Here is a 15,163-nt window from a genome sequence, read left to right on the forward strand (position 1 = left end):
CGCCCGCCGCGGCCGGAAGGGGCGGGGCCCCCGCTGCGCGTGTACGTCTGCGCCCGCTTCCGGGTGCGCTGCTCCGGCCGGATCGGTCCCCGCTTCAGGTTCCGTGCCAGCCTTGGGAGATGTAGCTCTTGACGTTAGGCGCGGAACGCTTCGTACAGGGTCACCATGCGTCCGGAGCCGGGCCGGAGGCTGGCACGCGACACGCTGCAGCGCCAAAGCCATTGTGTGTTCACTGGATTTTCCGCTGCAGGAGGAGACGGTCCGCACAAATAGGCATAAACCAAGGAAAAACTAGGAACATGTGATTTGGTCTAAGAAGCCCCTTCAGAAGTGATATTTAAGCCAAGACGTAAGGCTGGGAAGGAGCCAAACCAGGAAAGACTGCATGGAGTATACCACCAAGCGGGGAAAGCGTTCAAGGCCAATGAGACCAGGGCCGTGCGAAGTGGGAGGGCGGAGGGTAAAGAACCCAGAAGTTCGGCTGGTGGCAGGTCAGTCAGGCCCTTTGGTTATAGAAAAGTTATAAAAAAGATCATATTTTAACAGCGATGGAAAGTCCTTAATTAATTTGTAAGTCCTTTTTCCTGCCCCCTTTATTATGGCAGGTTTTTTTGTTTGTTTGTTTGTTTGTTTTGCCTTTTTGAGATAGGGTCTCACTATGCAGTTCAGTCTGGCCTTGAGCTCACTTTGTAGCCCAGGCTGGTCTCAAACTCTCAAGGATCCTCCTGCCTCAGCCTTCCGAGTGCTGGGATTACAGGCGTGCGCCACCACGCCCGGCGTGGTAGTAAATTTTAAGGGAGGAAAAAAACGAATCCAAGAACTGAGAACCTTGGTGAACGCAAACCTTTTAAAGTTGGAGTAAGGAGGAAGAGCCTGAGTAGAAGCCAGAGAGGTCCGGAGGAAAACTAGGAGACAGGGACACCCCACTAAAGAGAAGCCATTTGGAGTGGGGTTGTGGTGTAGTACTGAACAGTGTATTAAAAACAGATAAATGGGCTTTGGCCACCAGCAGACACTGATGATCTTGGCCAAAGCGGATCACACACTGTGTTTAATTTGAAACTATTGAAAAGAGGTGTGGACAGGAGATGAGGAATGAAAACAGTAGAATGAGTCAGGGCAAATGTATTAAGGATAGGACGTAGGAGCCTTGCTGTCCAGCATGGCAGCCAGAGCCACATGTAACTGTTTATATTAATTACATTAAATGAAATTAAAAGTTGAGTCCTGACATACTAACTGCATTTCAAGTGCTTAGTAGTAACATGTAACTAGTGACAACCGTATTGGACAGGGTGCAAACAGTTTTTCCTTCGATTGGGCAGTGCTATACCAGAGCTTGTATTTGAATTCCTAGGAATGATTTGATAGTAAAGGAGAGGATATATGAAGCATATAGGGAGGGATTTATTTTTTTTATTTTAAAGATAAAAGAAGGATAACAATAATGGGGGGGCTTACCAAATTACAGACAAAGTGGTAGGAAATTATCAATGGTTATTGTTTTACATTTTGTTATCTACAAGATAGTTTCTCAGGAAAACAAATAGACAAATAATAGTGAGTTACAGACAAAAGAGGTAGGAGATTACTTAGGTATCTTCGAAAGAAAATAACTAGAACTATACATGAGTGACCTATTGAATAATCATTAACTATTCTCAATGGTTGTTGTAGGAAACACATAATAATAAACATGCATCCATTTATGAAATAGGATAGGAACAATACAAACATTACAGAGTTATGGATTGATTAGTAAGAAAATATCAATGACTGCTATAATACATGTTGGTATCTTAGAAGTGGTTTCTCAGGAAGACAGAGATGTGCAAGAAGGATCTAACAAGTAGTTACAGCCTAAGGGTTGTCAAAAATCAAGTGAGCCATCTGGGGCCAAAGCCATTTTTTGTAGCGTTTTCTCTCCAGCCTCCCATCGCATTGGGACTCCACAACCAGTTAGTGTCCTCTATAGGGAGGGATTTAGACAACTGCAATTTTTTTTTTTTTTTTTTTTTGACAAGATCTCACTGTTCAGTAGTTCAAGTTAGTCTTTTTTTTTGCAGGCTAGTCTTGAACTCACTATGTAGCCCAGGTTGGCCTTGAACTTGCAGCAATCCTCCTGCCTCAGCCTCCCAAATCCTGGGATTACAGATGTGCACAACCATGTCTGGCTTTGCAAAAGGTTTTAAAGAGGGAAAAAAATGTTTATTTGTAATAGGAGTTGCAGGAAGGTTTGAAGGTTGTTGAAAGTAGGAAGATAAAGTTCAGACTGGACATTTAGCAGGCGCTGCCTCTGAAGACAGATAATTACTACGCTATGGCAGGGATTTTGCCCTCAGTGGTTCAGGGGCCCCCTGGCAGGCTACAGAGTGTGACAAAAGGTGTGGAATCTCACATGGGTACAGATTGGATTCGTCACAAATTTACCAAATCAAGAATTCCAGATAAAGTGTTTAAGCCTTACCCTGAAGATCATGAAAAATATGATGGGGACCCACAGCACCCTCACAAATTGCACACTGTCACCAGAATAAAAAGTACAATAAGACGTCCATATTGGGAAAAAGATAAAATAAAGTTGCTTGGATTAGAAAAAGCCCATACTCCTCAAGTTCATAAGAATATCCCTTAAGTGAAGGCGAAACTGAAAGTGGTTAAACATGTGATAAGAATCCAGCCCCTAAAGCTGCAACAAGGACTTCCCACAGAAGAGAACAAGGCTAACACTTGCCTTAAGGGCACCGAGGAGTTAGTAGTGCAGTTGCATCTAAAACCCCGGGGACACCTCTAATCCCAGCACTCAAGGGGCTGAGGCAGGAGGATCCTTGCAAATTCAAGGCCAGCCCCAGGCTACGTAGTTCAAGACTAGCCTAAATTACAAAGCAAGACCTTGACTCAAAAAAAACCCCTATGGAGCAGAAAACACGTTCTATGCCACAGAGCTTTATATTTTAAAAAATGCAAATTATGTTTATTTAAAGTTAATGAGAAGTTGAGCATGGTGGTGCAGGTTTGTAATCCCAGCAGTCAGGAAGCTGAGGCAGGAGGATCATTGTGGGTTTGAGGCCAGCTTACACTATATAGTAAGACCTTGTGTCAAAAAAAAAAAAAAAAAACACCCCAAAAAAAGTAAAGTTGGTGAGAAAATGCTTTCATTAAAAAAAAGAAAGAAAGAAAGTAGGAAGATAATGAGAAGAGCCCTATCTGATAACTTCTGTTTTCTCAGTAAAAAAGGAGCATCAGCTGAGGGTAAGGAGAAAGGAAATATGATTATTAAGGAAAGAGATGGTACAATTCATTATTTCTGAGGAAAAGTTTATTTTCTAAAGAAAGCTGATCATAAAACTCTGGTTAATGTTAAGAGCCCATTTGGTACATGAGATCATGTATTTAAAACAATTGAATTTAGCCAGGCAGGATGCTTTATCCCTGCATTCCCAGCACTCTTGGAGGCTGAAGCAAAAAGATCACAAGTTCAAGCTCACTCTGAGCAACGTGGCAACTTACTAAGTTGTTTTAAAAAAACAAATTCGGGGGTGTGGCTTTCTGTACAATTCCCAGTACTGCAAACATAAAACAGTAATAGAATAAAATAATTGAAGATGTTTTCCTATTCAGGTGCAGGCAGAGAAGGTAGATTCAGTTCATTTAACATGGGTTTTCCTGGCAAGTACAGCAGAGAGAGAGGGCCAAGAAAGTTGAAGGTATTTGCAAAAGAATTTTGGTTTTGTTTTTTTGAGACAGGATCTCACTGTGTAGCCCAGGCTGGTCTAAAATTCTCAATCCTCCCTCAGCCTCCCATCCGCTGAGGTTACAGGTGCAGTTCACCCTAACCATTAAGAATGTTTATGATGATCTGTAAACACACAGGAAAGCCACACGGGAAAGTGAAGCAGTAACGTATGTGGCTGATAACGGGGATGGTAGAGAAGAGGACCAAGGTGTGACTGGAGCATAGTTATAGTAGGATATTGGAGCAAGTGAGCTGGCAGTACAGATGCTAGTGGTCTAAGTGTGGGCTATTTAAAATTGCAATTTCAGAGGTTGTGAGTTACTATGGTGCCCAAGTCCAGGGTAAGCCCCAAGTGCAGTGAGACTGTAAGAAGGTAAGGGTGAAGAAGAACGTATGCCTTGTTAGACTGAGAGAGCAGCGTGTTAAATGTATCCCGCAGGTAGAAGTTAAGTCAAATATTATTGCAGTGAAGAGAGACTGAGATCAGGACCAAGTTGTTGAGGGCAGAGTGACCAGGAGGTTGGTAAATGATAAACAGGAGACAGTAGTAGTCTACCCCTAAATCTGTTCTCTCTCCTTTCCTCTTCCCTCACCCTGCATTTCCTGGCCTCCTCTCCATCTCACTCTACCCTCTCCCCTTCCTAGGCTGTTTTCGTTTTGCTTCTTCCTCTTCTCCTTTTCCTTGTCCTCCTCCTCCTTCACTTTCCTTGCTCTACTTCTGTTCCCATTTGTAACTTCTTCCCTTCCTCCCTATCTAATTTTCCTGTCTTTCTTGCCCTCTCCTTTTGCTTCTTTTAGTTCCTATTTCCTTCTTTTCCATAATGACTACTTTGTCCTTCCAGGCATGGAAGGAAGAATGGGATATTGCAGATTATCACAGCTGGAGAAGTCATGTTATTAATAATTTATTACTAGTAGTCCTTCAGTGTTTTTATTTGTTGAGCCCTATCATACCTATAGTCTCACTGATGTAGTGATGTAGTTGTTAGGTAAACTCATTTTTTTTTTAAACAAGGTCTTGCTGTGTAGTTCAGGCTGGCCTTGGACTGGCAGCAGTCCTGCTGCCTCAGCCTCCCAAGTGCTGGGATTACAGGCATGCGCCACCATGTCCAGCAGTAAACTCATTTTGCAGATGAAACCTGAAGCCACAAGTTGTCAAAGGACTTGCAGCCAGTAAGGAGCAGGAGCTAGAATTCAGATCTAAGTCCATGTCTCATGTTTGTATTGCTGTAGAGCCAAGTATCTCCTTATGTAAACAGCAGAGCACATTAGGTTAAAAACAATATTGTATACAGTTCATAAATCCAAACTCTTCATGTTACAAATAAAAACAAAGAAAATACCTTGCCAAGATATTACCACACATATCAGGACTGAGAGAGGATGAATATTTAGGAAGTTTCTGACCAAGAGGAGGGAGACCTACATTTAAGTCTATATTGCTACTAATAATTTACTCTGACCATAGGAAACGCCTGTGAGACTTTGAACTTTCAGTTTTTTCTTTTTCTTTTTTTTTTTTTTTCCTCTTTAAACTGGGAAATGGAGGGAAGGGTAAAATGAAACTATTTGGTGTAAGGTGCCTACCAGGTTTATTTATTTATTTTTATTAGAAGAGGGATATTCAGTTACTCCTGAGCCATATGAAGTTATGTCCCTGGTACCTATCCCAGGGATTTGTCAACTTTTTCTGTAAAGAATCAAATAATAAATATTTCAGGTTGTGGGACCCACACTATTTCTATTGCAACTACTTCAGCTTTGCCATTGCAATCACAGCTACGGACAGTATAGTAACAAAGATGGCTATGGTCCAATAAATTTTTTAATTGGACACTGAAATTTTTAATTCCATGGAATTTGCATCTGTCCTAAAATAGCATTTTTAAGAATCCATTTAAAAACCTGAAAACAGGCCGGGCATGGTGGTGCACACCTGTAATCCCAGCACTCTGGAGGTGGGGTAAGGAAGACTGCCTTGAGTTCAAGGCCATTCTGGGCTACACAGTGAGTTCAAGGCCAGCCTGAACAACATAGCAAGACTCTGTCTCAAAAGAATAAAAATGTGAGAACAATTCTTAGTTAGCAGGCTATAGTTTGCTGCCCATCTGCACCCTAGGAGAATCCAACACAAGACTTTAAACCCTCCAGCTGGGCCAGGGATATAGCTCAGCAGCACAGCGCCTGCCTAGTAAGTTAGAGGTCATGAGTTCGATTCCCTGTAACAAAATAAATAAACCCTCCAGCTCCTGGAGAGAGGAGCTAGGACATAGGCAACTGAAAACAAGGGCAACTGGTTGTATTAGGAAGGGGTGGCAGAAGTATAAAAAAGGTCACATCAAAGCAAATGTGTCTTTATGCATATTCCCTTACATCACTTTTCTGTATTTCTTCTGGCTTTTAGAGCTGAAGGATCTTATGGAATTGGGGTCTGTAGGAAAGGGTCTGGGAAGCTATTCGCATGCCATTTGGAAAGTCTTATGCCAGAGGCAAAAAGACAGTTTTGTTGTTTCCATGATAGACAACCAGGACTAATGTGCTACTTAGTTGTTTAAACCCAAAACACCTTTGTGTACCTACTTAACAGCAAAATATAGTGATTTTTTGGGGGTCTCCCCATATAACTCTGACCATAGTAGGTTACTACTTAATATTCTGCACCTTGTAATACTGACTGTATAAAAAGTTTTGGCCAGTGGGGTGGCACATGCCTATAATCTTGGCATTTTAGGAAGGCTGAAGCAGGAGGATCTCAAGTTCCAGCCTACCTAGGCAACTTAGCAATTTAGCAAGAACCTGTCTCAAAATTTAAAAAATAAAAAAGGACCAGGGAGCTACCTAAGTATGAAGCCCCCGATTCAGTCCCCAATACTGTGAAAAAAAAAAAAGTAAAATGTTCCACACTGAATCTGGAGTGGTGACTGTGACTGTAATCCCAGCTATGTAGGAGATTGAGGGGGAGGGTCATGAGTTGGAGGCGAGCCTGGATATCTTAGTGAGACTCTGTCTCAAAAGTGGGGGTGGTTTCCACACTGACAAAATCCCATCAAAGTAAGGGTTGAATTACAGATGACAGGACTGGCCTCAGAAAGGTGCGCAGAAGAGTTATTCTCTCTCTCTCTTTTTTTTTTTTCTGAGACAGAGTCTCGCTATGCAGTTCAGGCTGGCCTTGAGCTCACTTTGTAGCCCAGGCTGACCTCAAACTCACAACAAACCTCATGCCTCAGCCTCCCGAGTGCTGGGATTACAGGCGTGTGCCACCATGCCCAGCAGAAGAGTTATTCTTGAAACCCAACTTTACTCATTTGAATGAATTTATCATCAGGCACATTAGGTCTTTTGACATATTATTATGTCCAAAAGTAAATAGTACTTACTTAGTGTGTAAGTACTATTTTTGCCCCAGATGATCTCAACTGGGCACAGCCACATCCCCAGTGCACTCCCTTGGGGCTTTGGAAATAAGATCTTTTTACCATTCATCTGTTTTACATACAAAAGTTGCCTTTTATTTCTTTTTCTGCTTTTATTTATTTATTTGTATGTGCTTGCAGTACATAATGACTACATTAATAATGGGGAGTTGGTAAATGTACATAACACATCTTAATTCTTTTTATGTACCCTTCTTTTCCCTTCCCTAACCTTTCCCACCATCTCTTGATCTCTTTCCCATTTGCAAAAGATCTGTCCCCCATTTCCTATTATTTATCTTTTATTGTGCTCTTTTTTATTTATACTTTGGGTTTCTCATATAAGACAAACCATGTGGTATTTAGGTTTGTGTGTCTGATATATTTCACTTAATACCACAGTATTAATCTTTTAAGGTATGTCCATTTTTCTATAAATGACTCAAATCCTTCTAGCAGAATAATATACTCTATTATGTATAAATACTACATTTTCTTTATCCATTCATCTGTTGATGGACATACGTACTATTTCTAAAATTGTTTTGCCAGAAACATGGATATGCAAGTATCACTTAAATATAATGTCTTTCATGCTTACAGGAAGACACCTAGAAGGGGAATAGCTGAGGCGAATTGAATTTCTATTTTTAGTTTTTTGAGGAATCGCCATACTGATTTCCATAGTGGTTATACTAGTTTACTAGCTTTTTCCCTAAAGCCATGCCAGCATTTGTTCTTATTTCTTGATGATACACATTCTTTCTGGAGTAAGATGGAATCTCAGTGTTGTTTTAATTTGCATTTATCTATGGCCAGAGATAATGAATATTTTTTCATGTTATTGGCCATTTGTATTCCTCTGAGAAAAGTGTCTATTCATTTCAGTTGCCCACCTTTTGATTGGGTCTTTTATTTTGGTGGGTCTAATTATTTTGAGTTCTTTATATATTCTAATCTCTCTCTGAGAGTAGCTGGCAAAAATTTGTCTTCACTCTGTAGGTTGTCTTCTCACTCTGTTGGTTGTTTCCTTTGCTGTGCAGATTTTTTTAATTTGAAGCTAAGCATGGTGGCACACACCTGGAATCCCAGTATTTGAGAAGCTGAGGCGGAAAAATCACTGCAAGTTTGAGGCCAACCTGGGCTACATAGTGAATTTAAGACCATCCTAAACTACATAGCAAGACCTTGCCTCAAAAAAAAAAAGAGCTTCTTCATTGGATATAATCCCATTCATTGACTCTTGGTATTATTATTTTTATTTTTTGGTACTGGGAATAGAACTCAGGACCTTGCACTTGCCAGGCAGGCACTTGTGCCACTGAGCTATATCAGTGGCTTTGATATTATTTCCTGGAGTTCTGTTCAAAATATTTTTGCTTATTTCAAGGGTTTTACAGCTTTGTGTGTGTGTGTGTGTGTGTGTGTGTGTGTGTGTCTTTTTGAGGCAGGGTCTCGCAATGCAATTCAGGCTGGCCTTGAGCTCACTTTGTAGCCCAGGCTGGTCTCGAACTCCCAACAATCCTTCTTCCTCAGCCTCCTCAGTGCTGGGATTACAGGGGTGTACCACCATGCCCGGCTTTTCTTTTTTTTTTTTTTTGAGACAGAGTCTCACTGTGTAGTTCAGGCTGGTCTTGAACTCATTATGTAGCCCAGGCTGGTCTCAAACTCACAGCCATCCTCCTGCCTCAGCCTCCCAAGTGCCGGGATTATAGGCATGTGCCACTCTGCCTGGCTATAATTTTCATAATAGAAGTCTTTCACTTCCTTTATTAGGTTAATTCCTAAGTGTTTCATTTTTCTGTATTGTGAATGGTATTGTTTTCCTAACTTTGTTCTCTGGGGGTTCATTACTGGTGTACAGGAATACTATTAATTTTTGTGTATTGGTTCTGTATTTTGTTATCTGTTTGAATTTATTATTTCCAGGAGTCTTTTGGTAGAGTTTTTTTTTTTGATCTTCCATGTAAAGGATCATGTTGTCTGCTAACAAGGACAGTTTGACTCCTTTCTTTCCTATATATATCACTTTTATATCTTTCTCTTGCCTGACTGCTCTGGCCGAAGTTTTGAGTACAGGAGTGGTGACAGTAGTTATCCTTGTCTTATTCTTAATGTTAGAGGAAAATATTTCAGGTTTTCCTCATTTCACATGATGTTGGAAGTAGGTTTTTATTAGTGGTCTTATGCTTATATTTAGATGTCCCCCGCACACACATAAACCCTCATGCACTCATAAGTGGGCCTTTTTGGAGGTGACTGGATCTAGGGTGTATGAATATGTATTAAGGATATGCAGAACTGGATTAGCCTACTGATTGGTTTGGCATAGTTCTGAGTATTGATAGTGGGCATGTATACCCTGAGGGTGGGTGGGACCAACCAATAGATTTGTAGCCTGGAGGAAATAAAAAGCAGAAGGGAGGCTTGCTGTTTGCTGCTTTGCTGCCTCCTACCTGCATGCCATGGCTTGTTTCTCCTCTTACATGCCTTTCTGCCAAGCTGCCCTTCCAACCATGGACTGAAACCTCTATAAACTGTGTACTACAATAAGCCTGTCCTCCTTTAACTTGCGGGAATTGAGTATTTTGTCCCAGCAACCAAAAAGTAGCTAACACAAATGGCTTTTTAGCTGATTTAGATAAGGTTTCTCTAAAATATTGTCTTCAGGGTTTTTATCATGAATAGGTATTGGATTTTCTCAAAGGCCTTTTCTGAGAGGCCGTTGAGAAGATCATGCAATTTTTGACCTTGCATCTGTTTATTTAATGTATTACATTTATTGATTTGTGTATGTTAAACCATCCTTGCATCCCTGGGGTGAATCCTGCTTGGTCATCATTTGTGATCTTTTTAATGATTTGTTGCATTCTATTTGCTGATATCTTGTTGGGGATCTTTGCATCTATGATTGTTAAAGAGATTGGCCTACAGTTTTCCTTTTCAGATGAGTCTTTGTCTGTTTTTGTTTTTGTTTTTGTTTTTTACACAGGGTCTTGCTATGTAGTTCAAGCTGGCCTTTAACTCACTATGTAGCCCAGGCTGGCTGAGAACTCATTATAAACCTCCTGCCTTATCCTCCTGAGTTCTGAGATTACAGACATGCACCACCACTCCTTTGTCTCCAAAGGGCTTAAGTGGCTCTACCCCTGTGTACTTCAGCTGGTTGTAGCTCCCATGGCTTCTCTCTTGGACCTGCTATGCTCCCTCCTTGTAGTTTTCCTCAGACAATCCACAGTCCTGGAGCCTGCAAACTTCTGGGATCTCCACTGCATCTTTGGCTTTACACTCACTGATTCACAATCAAGAATGATTCAAAATGTTCTGAGTTTAGCCTGAAAGAAAGCTTCAGTAAAGTTGTGGTCTGCAAACATCTAACAGAGGAGAAATTGGTCACTGAAAAAACTAGCAAGAAAAAGCCAAGTATTTCAGAAGAAGACAGCAGAAAAGATGGCAAGAGGATATTACAAAAACCAACAGTACTCCAGCCTTTGCAGCCTGAGAGTTGTAAAGGCAAAATACTTTGCTTTGAGAAGAGATCCCCCAGAGCACCATGTTCCAGAATGGCAGAAGCCTAGGGAAGTTGTTCCTTGGGATTTGGTTCATAGGCACTCCATTCATACAGCCAAGACAGAAGGAAGCCTGGCTACTACTACAACTATCGGTAGACCTTGGCATCATCCATGTGGCACTGGTTTTAGGTGCATGCAGAATGCAAGAGTTACGGGGTCAGGAAGGCTTCCACCCTTATTTCAGAAGAAGGCCTGGGAGACCAGCCAGTGTGCCCCTGAGAGGGGAGTGTGTAAAGCTGTGAGTGTGAAACTGAAGGTGAAGTGGAGACCCCAGAAGTTTGGAGAATCCAGCAGTGTGGATTGTCTGAGGAAAACTGCAAGAAGGGGAGCAGAGCAGTTTCAAGAGAGAAGCCATGGGAAATACAACCACCTGATGTTCTGTAGGGGTGAACCACCCAAGCTCTTTAGCATTCACATCTTGCCACAGGTCCCTTTGGATGCTCACATGGACTTAATGTTTGCTCTGCTGGATTTTGGACTTACTTTTGTCCCATTCCTTTATATCTCCCTGTTTGTAATTCTGAATGGAAATGTCTATCTTGTACCATTGAATGCTGGAAGTATTTAACTTTCTTTTCATTTGTACAGGGAGTCACAGCTAAGTTTGCATTATATCTCAGAGGAGACTTGAGAGTTGGACTTTTCAGCAATGCTGAAACTGTTAGGACTTTGGCAACTCTTGGAGATGGACTAAATTCCTTTTTCATAAAGGGATGTGCATGAGTCTTTGGCGGTTCAGGGGTGCAGTGTTATAGTTTATGTCTAGATGTCCCCCCAAAGCCTCATGCAGGTCATAGGGCTTTTATGGAAGTGACTAAATTTAGAGTTTATGATTGATTCATGGTTCAATGCTGGAATTAAGGGTGCTAGGATTAAGGGTGGGTGACTGTTGGATCAGTCCACTGATTGAATTGGCATGCCCAAATCCCAGGAGACTGGATACAGTATAAAAGACAGAAAGAGGCTTGTCTCATTCTCTCTTGTTGCTTTCCACTGCCATGAACTATTGCCCCTCTGCCATGTGTTACACTGTCTTGGAACCAGCCAGTTATGCCCTGAAACCTCTACAAACTGTGAGCTAAATAAATGTTTCCCCATTTAACTTTGGGTATCAGGTATTTGGTCTCAGCAATGAAAAAATAATTAAGACACCAGGTATGGTGGCACAGGCCTATAAATTTCAGCACTTGGGAGGCTGAGGCAGGTGGATCACCATTACTTCAAGGGCAGTGTAAGCTACATAGTCAGTTCAAGGCCAGCCTGAACTCCATACTGAGACCCTGTCTCAAAAAAAAAAAAAAAAGTTGGCTTTTAGAGGTAGATCATCTATTCCCATAATGCCACCCCTTTTGAGTTAGCTATATTGTGCACCTTTTTTAGGATTCAGCAGTGTTTCCTTCTGTAGGAAGTTTTCTCTGAATTCTGAAGGCTAGGTTAAGTACACCTCCTTTGTGCTTTACCTTCCCCTCCAAATCCTTTATTCTCATGCAGCGTTATGTAGTATTGGCTCTCTACACTAGATTTTGAGCTCTTTGTAGGAATTGTGTTTGATTACTCTTTGTACAGCATTCAACCAAATTCATGATGATGTGTTATTATAGCATTGCTCACTCTTAGGTCTGTAGGCTACATGCCCATATTCAGGCCTTCATAAGCATCTGTTATATTATGGTTTTTTCCTGCAGCAGTGCTTACCCATTGTATAAATTGATGCTTAGTGGAGTTTCTAAAATGACTGTTCCTTACACTCACATTTGCCTGGCTATTGCTTTACGATTTTATCAAAGCTTCTGAGAGCATTAGTTAAAAGGAACATAGTCTTTAAAAATCTGATGTGCCATATCAGGTACTATGTTTATCCTCCTGGGAGTGCAGTGACTGTCAGATGAGCTTAGTGAGTTCCATACTGTACAATTGCAGGCTGGCTAGATCTCCTGAAAGGAGATCTTTCAGGATCTTTGCTCATAAAACTGTGTAAGTTTAGGTTGGTTGGTATACCTATAATTTTCTTGTCGGCAAAATCAGGATGATGAGACATTAACTCAGTTTAGTAAATACTTTTAGAGCAGTTACTGATGTGTAATAAATATATAAAAGGAATTTTGCATAAATAGACAGGTTAGCTTCCTGCAATAAATATGATATTCCTTAAAAACAAAGATGTACTTGTGTTTAAAAGGCAGTAATACAGGAGCCAGGTGTGGTATCACATGGCTATAATCCCAGCACTCTAGGAGGCTAATGCAGGGTGATTCCAAATTCAACCCCAGCCTGGCAAATTTAGCAATTTAACCAGATTCTGTCTCAAAATTTAAAAATAAAAATAAAAAAGGTCTGGGGACGTAGCTTAGTCTGAAGGCCCTGAGTTTCATCCCCAGTACCACACACACATATGAAATAGTACAACTTAAGTCAGAAAAGTAAATTGAAAAGGGAAAGTTGGGTGTTGGAGGAATTTAGTAAATAAGTTACAGAATAAGGAAGAAGAAAATAATTGGTTCCAGCTTCCCTGTTCCTGGTGATAACAATAGCTCTTTAATCTTCTAAGCCAGCTTGCTAGTCAGCTCTACCAGGGTTTATAACACTGAATATTTACTTGGTGGAATCATAAAGTCCATGCCACATAGAGAGCTACTGAAAGGGAATAAGGAAAAACAACTGATATGTCAATGCCTTAGTCCATTTAATCTGCTATAATAGAGTACAGAGTGGCTTTTGTTTTTTTCAGTACTAAGAACTGAATTCAAGATCTTCAGACTGAGCTACATCCCAGGCCCTTTTTAAATTTTTTGAGACAGGGTCTCAGTAAGACTCTAAATTACCCAGCTTGGGCTTGAATTTACAGCCTTCCTGCTTCACCTTCCCAGAATGCCAGGATTACAGACCTGTGCCACCATGCCCAACTCTGAAAGGCTTTTACATATTTATTTATTTGATTTTTAATTTTTTGAGATAGGGTCTTACTATGTAGTTCAGGCTGGCCTTGAACTATGTAGCCCAGGCTGGCCTCAAACTCACAGTGATCTTGTCTCAGCCTCCTGAATGCTGAGATTACAGGTGTGCACCACCATGCCTAGTTCTGCATGGCTTTTAAACAACAAATTTGTTTCTCACAGTTTTGGAGCTAGGAAGCCTAAGATCACGACACTGGAAGATTCAATATCTGGTGAGGGCCTGCTTCACTTTTCACAGATTTCACATGGTAGAGGCAAAGGGAACATTATTTTCTTTCTTGGGGGTGGGGGGATCTTGCTAGGTACTCCAGGGTGACCTTGAACCCAGGGTAATCCTCCTACCTGCCCCCCAAATTATGGGATTACAGGCATGTGCCACCATGCCTGGCTTGAGTTTCATAGTTTTGAGGTATAAAGGTCAAGCATTTGCTACTAGAATTTGCCTGATGTCTGTCTCATGATGAGATAGAACTACAGGTTATTAGAAGACCACAGACATAAAATGTCATTTTCATCCCATTTCATGTGTAAATACTATCAACATAGCTTTCACTCTTTCAAAGGGGTGGGTGTTATTCTAAACAGGAGAGTCTACAAATATAACTTAGACTTTAAGATGTACTCCTATATGTCAGAAAACAAAGTAGTATTGAACAAAGCAAGAGACTGTTAGAATTCTGACTCTGCACTAGCTATGGGACCTATAACATTTATCTCTTCCACCTTAGCTATTAGGAGACCCATACACAACCGGCCCTCTGCATCCACACATTTTATATCCAGATTCAACCGACTGCAGACTGAAGATATCCTGAAAAAAAAAACAAAAAAACAAAAACCTCACTAAACATATCCAGATTTCTTGTTATTTATTATTCCCCCCAAAATGATTTACATAGCATTTATGTTGTATTAGGTATTTATAAGTAATCTAAAGTATTTAAAGTATACATGGGGAATATATATAGGCAATATGCAAGCACATGATTTTATATAAGGGACTCGAGCATATTCAGATTGTGGTATGGGGAATAGGAAGGGGCTAGGGCTGAAACCCATTCAGAAAATGCATTATTACTACATTAGGAGCCAGACTGAAGTGGCAGATACTTGTAGTCTCAGCTGCAGCACTTGGGAAGCTGAGGCAGGAAGATCTGGACAATATGAAGCCTGGGCAACATACTGAAAACCCAAATCGACAATAGCTTTGGAGACAATGATAAATGACCATGCCAATATAATGTCAATACTATATAAATACGTTATTGGTTGTAGAGATAAATGTAAGTGGCTTATCAATTTGTCATATTCTTTTCTGTTCGACGGGAAAGAATTTTTGTTTTTGAGACAGTCTCGCCAGTATTCCAGGCTGGGTTGAAATTACTATGTAGCCTAAACTGGCCTGGGACTGGTGATTCTCTTACCTCGGCCTCAGGAATGCTGGCTGGCATTTGAGACATACGCCATCGTGCCTGGTTTAGGATTTTT

General features: G+C 40.9%; 2 protein-coding genes and 1 pseudogene across 3 annotated transcripts in view; 2 read left to right on the forward strand and 1 right to left on the reverse strand.

The window, feature by feature from the left end:
- The window catches only part of Cmpk1 (cytidine monophosphate (UMP-CMP) kinase 1, cytosolic), a gene marked incomplete in the record, with an annotated part of 33,716 nt that extends 33,593 nt beyond the window's left edge, over positions 1-123 (reverse strand). Inside the window, 1 exon segment of the mRNA XM_013521734.1 lies at positions 1-123.
- A 117-nt stretch (positions 124-240) lies between these two features.
- Positions 241-15,163, forward strand: part of Stil (SCL/TAL1 interrupting locus) — a 75,384-nt gene continuing 60,461 nt past the window's right edge. For both annotated transcript variants that reach the window (XM_005398638.2, XM_013521733.1), the window contains exon 1: positions 241-491. The gene's annotated coding sequence lies outside the window, so the exon portion shown is untranslated. The remainder of the gene's footprint in view (positions 492-15,163) is intronic.
- LOC102009587 lies at positions 2,174-2,838 on the forward strand (annotated as a pseudogene).

This window comes from Chinchilla lanigera, unplaced genomic scaffold (assembly GCF_000276665.1).
Source record: "Chinchilla lanigera isolate Chin_1 unplaced genomic scaffold, ChiLan1.0 scaffold00063, whole genome shotgun sequence".
Lineage (NCBI taxonomy): Eukaryota > Metazoa > Chordata > Mammalia > Rodentia > Chinchillidae > Chinchilla > Chinchilla lanigera.